We start from the raw sequence: 12,815 nt of genomic DNA, 5'->3' as shown, positions 1-12,815 counted from the left end.
TAACACACGTATATAAGAATCTATCCTTTTAAAAATACTAAAACGAGACATGCAAATGTTGGAAGCAGAAGACAATTTTTACTTAAATTAACTATTCTTGAAACCAGAAACGGCCAGTAAGCACTCTGCCTGCTTGTTTTTACATCGGGGGCATTTGTTTGCTTTGAAACACCAATAAGTCAACAGTGTTAGAGACTCCTTGACACTGTCGGGTTTGAAATTATCAATCAACGAATTAAACGATTTTGTTTTATGCATTTTTTAATATCTTTAATGATTTTCCTTTTTAAAATCGGTAGAAAATAACTAATATTCTCACACACACACACGCCGTTTGTTTGCAATCACCTACTGAATTTAAAAACAAAAGCATAATACTAGACTACGTAAGGGTTCATTGTGACGTTCATAGTATATTGTGTTTTCGCAAGTAAAGACTTGCTTAATTTTTTCTCCTACATATCCCATACGGTTCCGGGTCAAAACGGACTAGTGCTTAAAAAGGCCCGGTCCGAAAAGGCCCGACCCAAAAAGGACCATTTATGTATTAATTACCAACTACTGGTACCATGTCTAATAAAAGTAACTAATACGTAATATCAAATCCATGTTTTACTGGTAAATGTCTATAAACAATTTGCAGTAGAAAATCATTGTACCGTATGTCAAGTGATCATGAAAATAATTGCGACACGCTACTACATGTTCTATGTAAAATGAACAAAGAAGGCAAATAATAATTGTTAGAAAATATTGTATGTAAAGCGAATCAATAATATCTTTGTTATAACATATCAAGACTGAATACGAGTTAGTGTCACCCATCTGTGGGTTGTGCATGCCAACTTTGTCATGGTAATGCCTTAATTAAGTAATGACGATTTCATTTATGATGGATGAATATTTTCATTTGCGAAGACTATTGACTTTTCCTGTTTTACATACATTCAATATCGTTAATACATGTGTATGCGTATTTTATTTGCGTTGATTATTATTTATACTTTCAATAGAGATTTGTTATATTCTGTGCCTTGTATGCACCGTTTCTGCGTTGTGATTGCAATGAATGTCAAGTCACAATTGGAAAAGAATTAAGAGGTTATTTGGACAAAAATTAACAACATAAAATTGTATGATGGGTTAGAAAGAGAAAAAGAAGAAAAGATATCATGTCTAACTAATATAAGTACCGAAAAAAGACAAAACGCTATTGCCATTTCAGATTTATAAATTTGTTAATAATAACAATCATTACTGCTAATACATGAATATTAAAATCTAATATCAAATACTACAACAATATTGCTCATAATGTCTGTCAAATAAATTTAACAGCAAAGTATAGTAAACAATTATACAATAACAGCAACAAATAATCATCGAACTATAAAAACATGCATACACATGTACTCACTTTTCAACCAATAAACTTAACAAAATTGCACAACAGTGGCTGCCGACGTTACTATTACGATATAGGATGCAATCCTGAAATAACAGAGGGATATAGTAATGTTGTTCACATAAATTTTCATGTCATTTCCAGGGTTTTTCCAGGATGAAATTACTTTTCAACGTTCAAATATGACCATTACTGAATAGAATTAAAGAACATTTTAGATTATAAAACATGCATTTTCTAAATCTAGAAATGTTTCTCTTTCAAAGATCTCCAAAAGCATCAAAGTCAGAAAAGATGATCATGCACAAACCACAAAATGTATCACACGAAACAAATTTGATTCTATTCCTATAAATTGGCATGTAAAGTCATTTCAATGTGCAGAATAAAAATTCTAACTTTATTTTGCTGCATTATGCTGCTAAGTGGGAATGTCATGTTTACCCCGATCCAGAGTAGCCCCAGTTTGAAACATGTATAATCAAGGTAATTCTGACAAGCCATTGTTTGATATTAAACATTGCCGCAGGCTAGCACTAATCCCTTACGTAAGATTGCCGTGGCTAGAAGTGGAGAGCCAGACCTAGGAGGTGCGAGCAGCGGCGTCGCTAGGGTTGGTGTCGCCCAGTGCGGTAAACTCATGGTGTCACCCCTCCAGATTTCCAAATAAGCACCAGACGCTCTGCAGACTGCATGGTGGCACCCTGTGCCTGCTAGTCATGTATTTAACTATGATCGGTTATCCGCTTATGAAATCCGACTTGACCGAGCAGTGTGTGCTCTGTAAAATTTGCAGTTTTTCATTTTGGTGTCGCCCCTCTGAGATGGTGTCACCCGGTGCGGTCCGCACCCCCCGCACCCCCCTAGCGACGCCACTGGGTGCGAGGCCGCCAGAGAGTCAATTATCACCTAGATGTGGAAACGTTTGTCCAGATCAAAAGAAGTTGCCCGAAGAAGTGGGAGTGTTTTAACTTTTTTTCCCTGCAGACAGACAGCCAGGTTGAACTGGCCGCTAAGACGATTGGACAGGGTCACAGCGCCACCCAGTCAGAATCGAGATAGGGGAGAGACCCTGATTTGGCTAGAATGATATCTCCACGTCTTCCGGCAAGAATTAGTTCGCTAGAGAGATTGCCCAGAGGAGGATAGTGTAACTCCGAACAGCCATTCGTTATTGGCGGGAATATCTTAGAACAAGAAATTCTAAGTATAGACGTCTTCAAATAAGGAAGCTTTGAGGGACAGACTAGTTACAGTTTGGTCCCGTAGAGAGACGGAGGAAAGGAGAAGAAAGGAGAGAAGTCAGGAGAAGTTGAAGTCTAGGAGGAAAAGGGGAGAGAAGGGAGGAAGAGGAAACTGGGAGCGAAATTGGAGGAGGAGATAGTCGAGAGGGAAACGGAGTCGAAGGAGGTGTTGGAGGAACGGAAGCAAGGAAGGAATTAGCGGGAAAGAAAGAGATGAGTAGACGCAAGGACAGGGGGAAAATCGAACTCACACTGTAAATCACGGGATGAATTAGGCTGTCACTTGGTCGAGGGAAAGACGGGTGATTGAGAGTTTATCGTTTTTAATTATCGAATTTATTAAATTGTTATTAATTGAATTTCATCTTCGTGTTCTCTATAATTTAGCCGTCGGAATTGCTGTCTGGGGGCTCAGAGCTGTAAATCTACTTCGTCACTAATTTAACTTTCTAACCCCACGAGCCCGGGTGGAACTTTCATCATAATTTAATTAATATATATTGGAAGAACCCCACCCCAATGCGTGCAACCGTCACAGGGAACAACATAATGAACATAAATTATATTTTGTTTCCTTTCAAACCTTTAATTCTAAAGAATTCTATAGCAAAATATATATATATATATATATATATATATATATATATATATATATATATATATATATATATATATATATATATATATATATATATATATATATATGTATGTATGTATGTATGTATGTATGTATGTATGTATATTAGCATCTCATAGAAAGTAACATTTCCTATTACAGTATATATATAAAATTACAATAAACACAAATAATATGAATCTTGTCTTGTAACGAAAAGAGTTTAACCCTGAATTTACCTGTCCCAATAAAATCCCGAACAAGGCTTTCAAACAACTTAATCTCCTTAAGACGATATGGTTAAAAATCCATCATTGAAAATATTTTCAAACGGGTTGATTTAAATTTTGACAAAAGACCATCAAAATTATATACTGTTGTATAAACAAGGACTGAATTTTCTGTAAAATCAACTTTTCTTCTTGTAATTTGTTAACCAGTCCCCAGTAGTGGATAGGGACTATGTAGCGACAAGGGAACTTTCATGTTAAAATAGTAGGTATGCCTTATAGCGACAAGGGAAATTTAACATGGGAATATGGGGCTGTATAGCGTCAAGAGAAATTGAACATGGGAGGAAATGTTACTTTGTACTATGGCCTCAAGGGAAATGAAACATGGTGGAACTATATAGCGTCAAGGGAAATGGAACATTTAAAAAAGAAAAAAAGAAATTTAGGCATGAAAGTTAATTTCTTTTCGAGGCATTGGATTGACCCTGAAAAGGGCCTTTGGTTTTCTTCTTCTTCTTCTAATTTCTTCTATTCCTCCACCAGATTCTTATTTTCTCTCCTACACTTTTTCTCTTCTTACTTTTTTTTCCTCCTTTTTCTTTTTTTCTCCTCTTTCTGCTTCTCCTCCTCCTCTTTCTTCCTCTTCTAATTTTCCTCTTCCTTTTCAATTTTTTTCGTTCCAAGCTCTCATCCTTATTCTTTCCTCTTCATCCTCCTTCTCCTCCTTTATTTCTTTAGCAGATCACTGATTATTTCCTTTAGCTTTTTTATGTTGTTGATCTCCATCTTTATTTTATGTGGACTATACGAATAGCGATCCTCGTCCAGTTTTACTAACATTTGCTCAATCATGCCCAAATTGTCCAAAACGTCTTGTAACTTCTTCATTTTATCAAGGTGGTTCGAAGCCATCTTCTTTTTTATTCTTTGTAGAATTCCGCGAACGACAAACGCTATGGATTCTTTTATAAAAAGCGCGGACGTGAAGGAAAACATCCCCTACTTTTCTTTTCTCATATTATCTACTATTCACACAAAGGTGATTAGCCATATAATCTAACCTCATTATGTACTTTCCACACACGGGAAGCAGCAAAACCAAACCCAAATATACTATTCACACACGCCTGCAGCAAAAACATAACCATAATCTACTATCCAAACAGACTCACAAAATCCAATGATCTACCATCCACACACTCTAAGCAGCAAAAAACAAAAACAAATTATACTATCCACACACGCCAAGCAGCAAAATCAAATCCATAATCTACCATCCACACAAACGTACGTGAGCGCTTACAAACACACATAATCACACCAGAAAGGAGTGAGTGTTTATATTCACACTACTCCACACTCATACATGGGCAAATTGATTACTATTTCTTTTCTAGAGTTTTGGTTAGCCCTGAAAAGGGCTGTTTTTATTTAACTCCAGATGCACCGATCTAATGCTGACATCTTCCAGGTCTGGCACCGCACACGCATCTTCGACTCCAGTCTCCTTGCCAATTCACCCTTGTCACTGGGAGCGCAGAGACTGGTTGAGTGGCTTCACTATTCCAATCTTCTGTCTCTGGGATAGTGAAGACTTCCCTTTCTCTTCTCCTATTTCAAACTCTAGGATGAATTGGCATCCTTACCTCCTGTTGTGGTTGTGGCTGTGGTGCAGCTACAGGCTCTGGTGCTGCTATCGCCTGTGGAGGCGTCCTTGCCTCAGGTGTCACCTTGCACAGAGGGTTCGTCACAGGGTGACACGTGGTCTCACTCTTTTTTCTTCCTCTTTTTTCTTTCTTCTCTCTTCCTCCTCCTCTTTCATTCTGTCTTCTTCGACGATGGCTTCAGCTGCCAGTTCATTAAGTAGGCGCCTGGTGTATTCCAGGTGCATCTGGAGTTCAAGAAGTTTTGCAATTTTTGTGTTCATTGTCTTGCTGTTAACAGGTCAACGATGGGTAGCCAGACTGCCGACTAGTTTTGTATTTATATGAAAAGCACGGACGTGAAGGAAAACACCCCGTAAGACCCAAAATTTATATTACCTAGATGATGACCAAAAACGCGCGGACCTAAAAGAAACACTTATTCACTTTTTATACTAACCATCACAATTCTAAAAATTTTGACAAGCCATTTAAAGAAAATACACACACACACACACACACACACACACACACACACACACACTTTCTAAGCAAGATAAACAATTCATGTGCTTATACACGCACTTCTAATTTTTTAACTTATCATAGGCAGTAGATTGTTATTTCTTTTCTAGAGTATGGGGTAGCCCTGAAAAGGACAGTTTTTTGTGTGAACTTGAAGCTATGGCAATCTTTTAGGATCTAAGATTGCGGCCTCCTCTGACGACAGGCTTTCTCACAGGATAAGGTCTGCTTCTTCGGAAAGAGAAGAAGAACTCTTTGGTGTCGATACGACAATCGACAACACCTCTGTCAGGTTCAGGTTGCTGATGCTGCTGTTGTTGCTGTTGCTGCTCTCTCTGCTGTTTCTGAAGTCTGTACTTCTCTGTCCATTCTTCTTTCTCCCTGTTAATTTCTTCTCTGAAGAGCTCTTCTATCAGGTCTTCAGTGACTTTTAACATTCTAACATTCTCTATCTCTTCAGGCTTCGGTGTCAGACTGTGTCTGACCCTATGCAAATTCACGTAGGCTTCGTTTAGCTTAGCTAGTCTTGAGCACATCTCCGTAGGAGGATGAGTCGACAATGGATGGTTAGACTTTGTTGTTGTTGTTGAGTTGAATTATAGTGGTGTGCGCTCGCATTGAGCATGTACCACTGGTTTATGATGCCACAGGCACCTAATTGATTATTCTTTGGGGGAAGGAATGGAGCCACTTCCTCCAGTCATTTCTGTGTGTTCACAGAACACTAATTGATTGGGCCGTTAGGTCGAAGTACTTTTGTGTACACATCGATCTGATTGTAAGGCCTATGTTTTTGGTTGAGTGGGATTGGACCCAGCACACACTCTGTCATTCATTTGCATTGATTAGCGACTAGTGGGATTGGACCCGATCTAGTTCGCATTTTTAATTTATGATGCGTGCACTGCACGTATGGGTTTTGATGTCTGTCCATGGCAAAGGGTGAAAGTGGTTGGGCTCGGGCGGAGTTGTCTTGCCACAGGTTAGCAGGGTTTTTCCGATCCAGGATATTTTGTTCTAAATTTCCGTCTTTGGAATTTGAATAATAAAAAGCTCTGTGCTGTTTTTAAGAGAGATAGAGTCTATTGAGGTCGATGTTAGCTTCTAGGTGACAGCATTTTTGTCGATTGGATTTGCAGCCTTGTGCTGCTGGCCCTGGATGGAGTTGGTGTTTTTTCCATCTTATTGAGTAATTGATTTTTGGGTCCTATTTTTCTAGTTGTAAATTTTGGTTGCAGCCTTATGCTGCTGGCCCTGATAGTCGTTGGGTTATTTGACTACCTTATACGAGTAATGTTTGGGGTAGTATTCTATATATTTGTTATATTTGCAGCATTGTGCCGCCGGGCCTGATAGTGATGGTTAGACTGGAGATTACCCCTGTTTTATGGTCAAAGCGCGGACGTGAAGGAAAACATCCCTACACGGTTTTCGCGTCGGAACATTCAAATAGTGTCATGGGAGGGATAGAGAGAAGTGAAAGAGCACGAATCATGATACCTATAGCAAAACAAACCACAAAGACATTTTTTCTTCAAAGCACAACATTTTTATTCAAAATCACTTAACACTAACAAGTAACCATAAAATTTTAACATTAACCATTCAATATAACATTAAACATTTTTTTTCAAATAACAAACATTTTTTCCTCAAATAACACTCTATTTTGGACAGGGTTGACAACGTTGTGAATGAAATTGTGATTTCCACTGTTGGAAGTCATTAGGCCATTGATAGACACTACGTTTCCTAGCTAAATACAAAAGATAAGCATAATGGTCACAAAACAATCGATCTACTTTCACATCGTTTCTAGAAGAAGAATGACGATCAAAATAAGTCACTAAATGTTCTAAGGAATATCCCAGGCTGCGATGATGCAGAAAATACACACAATATTGTCCACACACCAAGGAATCTGTGCCTTGTAATTTCACACTATTGAATCGTGTGGTCTGAGCATTTATTCTCATAAAGTCAATGATATCATGTTCCAAAGGAGGCAATCCGTACGAATCAAAATATTCCACACATCCTTCTTGAGGAAAGTAGAGAGCTACCCAGTGGGTTCCTGGGAGATGACTGTCGCCCGTGTTGATCACATAAGCTTGATGGTCTTGAGGTTTGCGATGAGGGAGTTCATCTTTAGCACATACAACAGGATTCCAAGAAGCAGTATGCGAACTGTGGTTCAAAAGATAATAAAGTTCCCAGGTATCCATTTATTTGTGTTGTGTTTTTTTTCTTCACAGGTGATAATAAGTGATCAATTCGATCCTGATTTTCTCTTGGTAAATGTCTGTCAAGTAAAGGGGTACGAGCTCCGACTTCGGACCCTGGTTCACGCGAGTTTCGATGCGACGGATCTCCAGAGATGTTAATGGAGGAGAAGAATATTCACGCAAGCCTTTATACCACTGATCAAACACGGATCCTATCTCGATGAGACTCCAAGCTTTTTCCAGATACTCTTCCAATTTTTCTTCTTGACTCAGCATTAGACATTTATCGTGTTGAATTTGACTGGGATGATCGTTTTGACATCCATAGCAATCTTTCTTGATCAATTCCTTCATTTCATCTCCCAGGACTGTAGCAAAACAAAAGACTAAATGCGCTTCTTGTTCTGGCCATCGGGACTTCATCATGATGACTTCTTCGTCTTTGTCTTCGTCTTTTTCGTCTCCTTCCACAGTCTCCTCACATTCCATGTCCAAAGTTTCTCCACTAGGTAAAGAGGGATAACAGTCTTCCATGGTTTCTAATAATCTAGAATGACTTCTCTCAAACTGTTGATTTCTATGGTAATGTCGAATTCTGCATACAGGATGACTTTCACCGTTTCATCAGGGTCTCGGTTTGCAAACTGAATTTCCACACGAATCTGACGGGATTTTAAAGAGTGGAAATGTCCCTCGTCGCTGCCTTGGTCTGGAGTGAAATCAAAAGCCCACAAAGCATATCCTCCTGCATAATCTTCGTATGTAATACCGTGAGTGGTGTTGGTTCCAAACTGTCCGGTGGCTTCAGACAGGGACAAGTACGATCTCAAGTAATTCTTCTTGTCAAAGTCAGGCTCGAAAGGTCGGGTACACAAGGTCTTGCCATCGCGACTCACTTCAGTCTTGGACACGCCAAAGTGATGAAAGTAGAAAGGATTCTTATCGACAGCTCCGTTCAAGGCTGTATTCTCGACGATACCAGCGATCAAACGTTTGGGTAACTGTCCTTGGAACAGATGTTCTTCGATCATGGATCGCTGACCCTTGGGAATGGCGAAGGTTTCCACTTCCACGCGTCGTATCGGATACTTGGCGGTCGTTCTACTCAATGTGTGACTAATGTCGTTTCCCACTTTAGGTAACACTTCCACACGGCGTACGTAGAGTCTGGCTTCTTGGGTTTTGGTTTTGTGATCGGAACTATCAGCCATTAAATGGAAAGCGGTACTGCTACTTTTCAGTCTCATGCAAACATCCACCCCGTTCAGCAAATATTTCTCTTGCAGCCACATGTCAAAATGCAAACGATCCATCAGTTCTAAACTCTGTCCGTCTTTGATTTTGTCTCTTCGTTCTACAGATCCCTCATTGTGGTCTTTCATTGTATCAATTTCCAATTTTTCAAACTCGCCCGCATCGTCAGGTTCTCATACCACACAGGCATTGTGATGGGTGTTCTTGGCGTCTATTCCGTACGTCAAGAGATTTTCCAGGTAGGCACGGTAAGGGTAAGTATCCATGCTGCTACTGACTAGTTTGTTATTTAAGTACAAGTCCACTCCACTGAACAAGGAATGCATGAAATTGTTGACGGGAGTTACTGCTTCAGTGTCTATAGGACCTCCAATCTTATCTAGAAATTTGACTTTCAGGTACAAGTAACTGCTGTTCAGATCGATGTAATCTTCTGGTTGTCCTTTGATTTCAAACTCGATGGGAGCTGAATCCGTCAAAGGGGAGACGGGGTGAAATTCCACCAATTGGGATTCTTGCATGGTCATCATGGTGGGTAGCATGGCAAACAGATCCAGTTCCGACTTGGAACAGGCGCAAGACTCTCGGTGCATCATTTTTTCGGTTTCTCAATTTTAATAATCGAAAACGTCTTGGTCTCGAACGGTTCTTCTTTTCTTTGTCTTTCTAGCTTTAGAAGTGTGAAGTCTGGTGAAAGGGTGTTTTCTTCGTCGTCTCTTTCTGCCTTGTCCTTGCTGTGGCGTCAGGGAAGTAGGAATGCCTGACTCGGCAGCGTGAAGGACATTTATATGTGTTTCTCGTCGGCCCAAAAGGTCTTTCCCGTTTGCAGCAAGACATTTTTGCCTGCCCTCAAGAAGGCTTCTTTATGGTTTTGTTTGTCGATGATGACATTTTGGAGAAATTATTTACCGTGTGTCAATGCCGCATCTTTCAAGGAGTGCAATCCTCGTGTCACCATCGGTTTCAACACGGGGGCCACCGAACGAAAGGCTGACTTTAACATATCTCCTAAACCGTGTCCTCGCTATCGAGCAACCCCTCGGTACACTGGATACATGACTTATGAGTCATTAGAGGACCGTTTTCGAGAATGGAGTTTCACCGTGACTTTCCCTTTGGTGAATGGATATTTTGTCCCAGATCTCCTTTTATAGCAATGTTGACCGTGTCCAAATAAGACTTGCTGGCCGGCAAATAATGAGGATGTATAAATTCGCGGTGTACATGATAAGTGTTTCCACCTTCCTCGTCAGCATTCGTGGCAGAATTCACTTTGAAAGGAATGACACGCAGTAACGGTACGGAGGTGTGTCCCACGACGTTATACTCCACCACATCGGAGTACACAAAGATCAAATTCAGTCCTTGGTTTAGTTCTACCGGGAAACGAAAAAACTTGGTAAAAGAATCGTTGTCAGAAATGACTGGTATTTCGCCTTTTTGTTCTACTTTCTTCATCATCTCCATATCCCCGCCCAACATGTCAAATAATCAGGACAAAATAAAATGGACAACACTTTGTACCCCTCAGGAAATTTCATCAAGAAGCGACGAGCTACTTTATGGTACTCCAGGGTGACACTTTTTCTGACACTCTCCAGAGCTTTAAGAAACACGACATTAAACCTGGAGGCAATGGTGCTCACTTCACCAAATGTTGACCACTAAAATAATAGCCTGGAGGAATGAACAAGTGATAGGTGGTCCACTGTTGAGTTTTTGTGCTAGGGGTTTTCTTATCACATTTGAAGTTGGTATCCAAGTACTGCTGCAATTGTTCGTCATGAACTTCCACCGTAAAAAAATTTTGATTGGGAAGGACATTGAGGACTTGAGTCAGGTGAATCATTTCTACCAAAGCCACTTCCCAATGGGCTTCGTGGTCTAATTGGATGGCCTGAGGTAATTTGGCCGTGTAACAGCACAACGTGTTGTTGGAAAACACCACCATGGAACTGTCACTGGGTGCACCTTGATGCAAACTCAAATTGGCAATGGCTGCACCGATGACATAATACACCACAAAGATTTGGCAGAAAAAGACGATTTGCATTTTAGGCACACTTTCTCCACACCACACCCGCAAGGGTTGTTTTTGTAAATCTTGCAGAGAAGAACTGATTGAAGGAGTGGTCGCAGTAGCTGAGTCTCTGTGAAAGGGCATGATGGTCACTTCTTTTTATAGTCGATGACTTGCGAAGCGTCGATCCAAGAATCAAAACTGGGTGGATATCCTTTCCAACGTACTTTGACTTCTTTGACACGTCGTTTACCTATTTTACGGGTTCTGCGTTCGAGAATGCTTTCGATGTCGTACACGTCGTCTTCTTTTTTGGTGACACGTTGTAACTCGGGCATTTAAAACGTTCCTTTTAACACTTCTTCGTTCATGTCTTCCAATTTATAGACGGCAGGATGACGGCCATGCACTCGTCCAGTGACACGAAACAGTTCGGTGGTCCAGTTAGGTAAGTAACCTTTTTCGAAAGTGCGTTTGGTTTTGCCAATGCGTACCCAATCTCCTACGGCCAACACTCCACTTTTCTTGGGGACAGCCCTCGTCGGGGACGTACCAAACAGGCGATCACACACCAGCACTTTGTTGTCGGAAGTCACCTTTTGCGGGGCACGTCCAATGCTTCGATGGTAAGATTGGTTGTACGCTTGCACCAGATGCGGTAAGATGTTGATGTACTTCAGAGTGTAGTGATGCATAAAATATTTCCACATGCGTTCTTTCAAAGTGCGTTGAAATCGTTCCACAATGCTGGCCTTGGTTTCAGAATTCTCGGTGGTAAAAAAATGAATGTCACGTTTCTTTAATTCTTTTTGGAAAGCTTGGTTCAGAAATTCGGTGCCTTTGTCCGTTTGCCATCGAAGAGGGTGACGACCACTTTGTTTCAACACCCGTTGCAGGGCTCGCACTAACTCGCTGCTCGATTTGGAAGTCAATGGTACGACGCAGGCAAATTTGAAAAAGACGTCGATGACACAAAAAAATTATTTGTAGATGCGATTGTAGCTGGCCAAATGAGAGACATCGGCTAAATCGGCTTGCCATTGATGATCGATGCCTTCCACTTGGGTGCGACTTCAAGAAAACTTGCGTCGAATGGGTTTGTGTAAAGTGTAGGTAGCTTGTTCTTGTAACCATCGTTGCACTTGAGGTAAACGGAGACTTTTCAGTCGCGTTTTGGCAGCACGATACAATTTTTGAACTCCTGCGTAACCTGCAGGATGGGATGGGTCGTAGTAAATGCTGGCTAACACTTTTTCCATTTTTTGTTAATAAGTGACCCACTCTTCGCTGATCCTACTTGGAGCGGGGCGAAAGGGTGGTTTGGAAACGGATTTACGTGTCCGATGGGCTACGGGAGTAGAAGTCGAAGGTAGTGGTGGAGGTGGCAATGGAATGGCTTTGGTCTTTTTTTCTTTATTCTCTTCTGGTTTCCCTTCTTTCTTTTTCACTTCTGTCGAAGAAGGAGTTGACATCATCTTTTTAACCCAAGCTTTCATTTCTTCTCGTTGGGGCGTGGGGGAAGGGGTCAACAAGGATGCTGCAATCTTACTAGAAATGGGAGCTGCTGACGGTGTTTGAAAAACTTCTCGTATCTCTTCTTCCTCAGGTCTTCGTGGGGTAGCGTCTCTGGTGACCCCTGGGGATGGTATT

The sequence above is a fragment of the Sinohyriopsis cumingii genome, chromosome 19 (genome assembly GCF_028554795.1).
Source record: "Sinohyriopsis cumingii isolate HCF-2022 chromosome 19, ASM2855479v2, whole genome shotgun sequence".
In the NCBI taxonomy this organism is placed as follows: Eukaryota; Metazoa; Mollusca; class Bivalvia; order Unionida; family Unionidae; genus Sinohyriopsis; species Sinohyriopsis cumingii.
Note: the sequence above shows the minus strand (reverse complement) of the source record.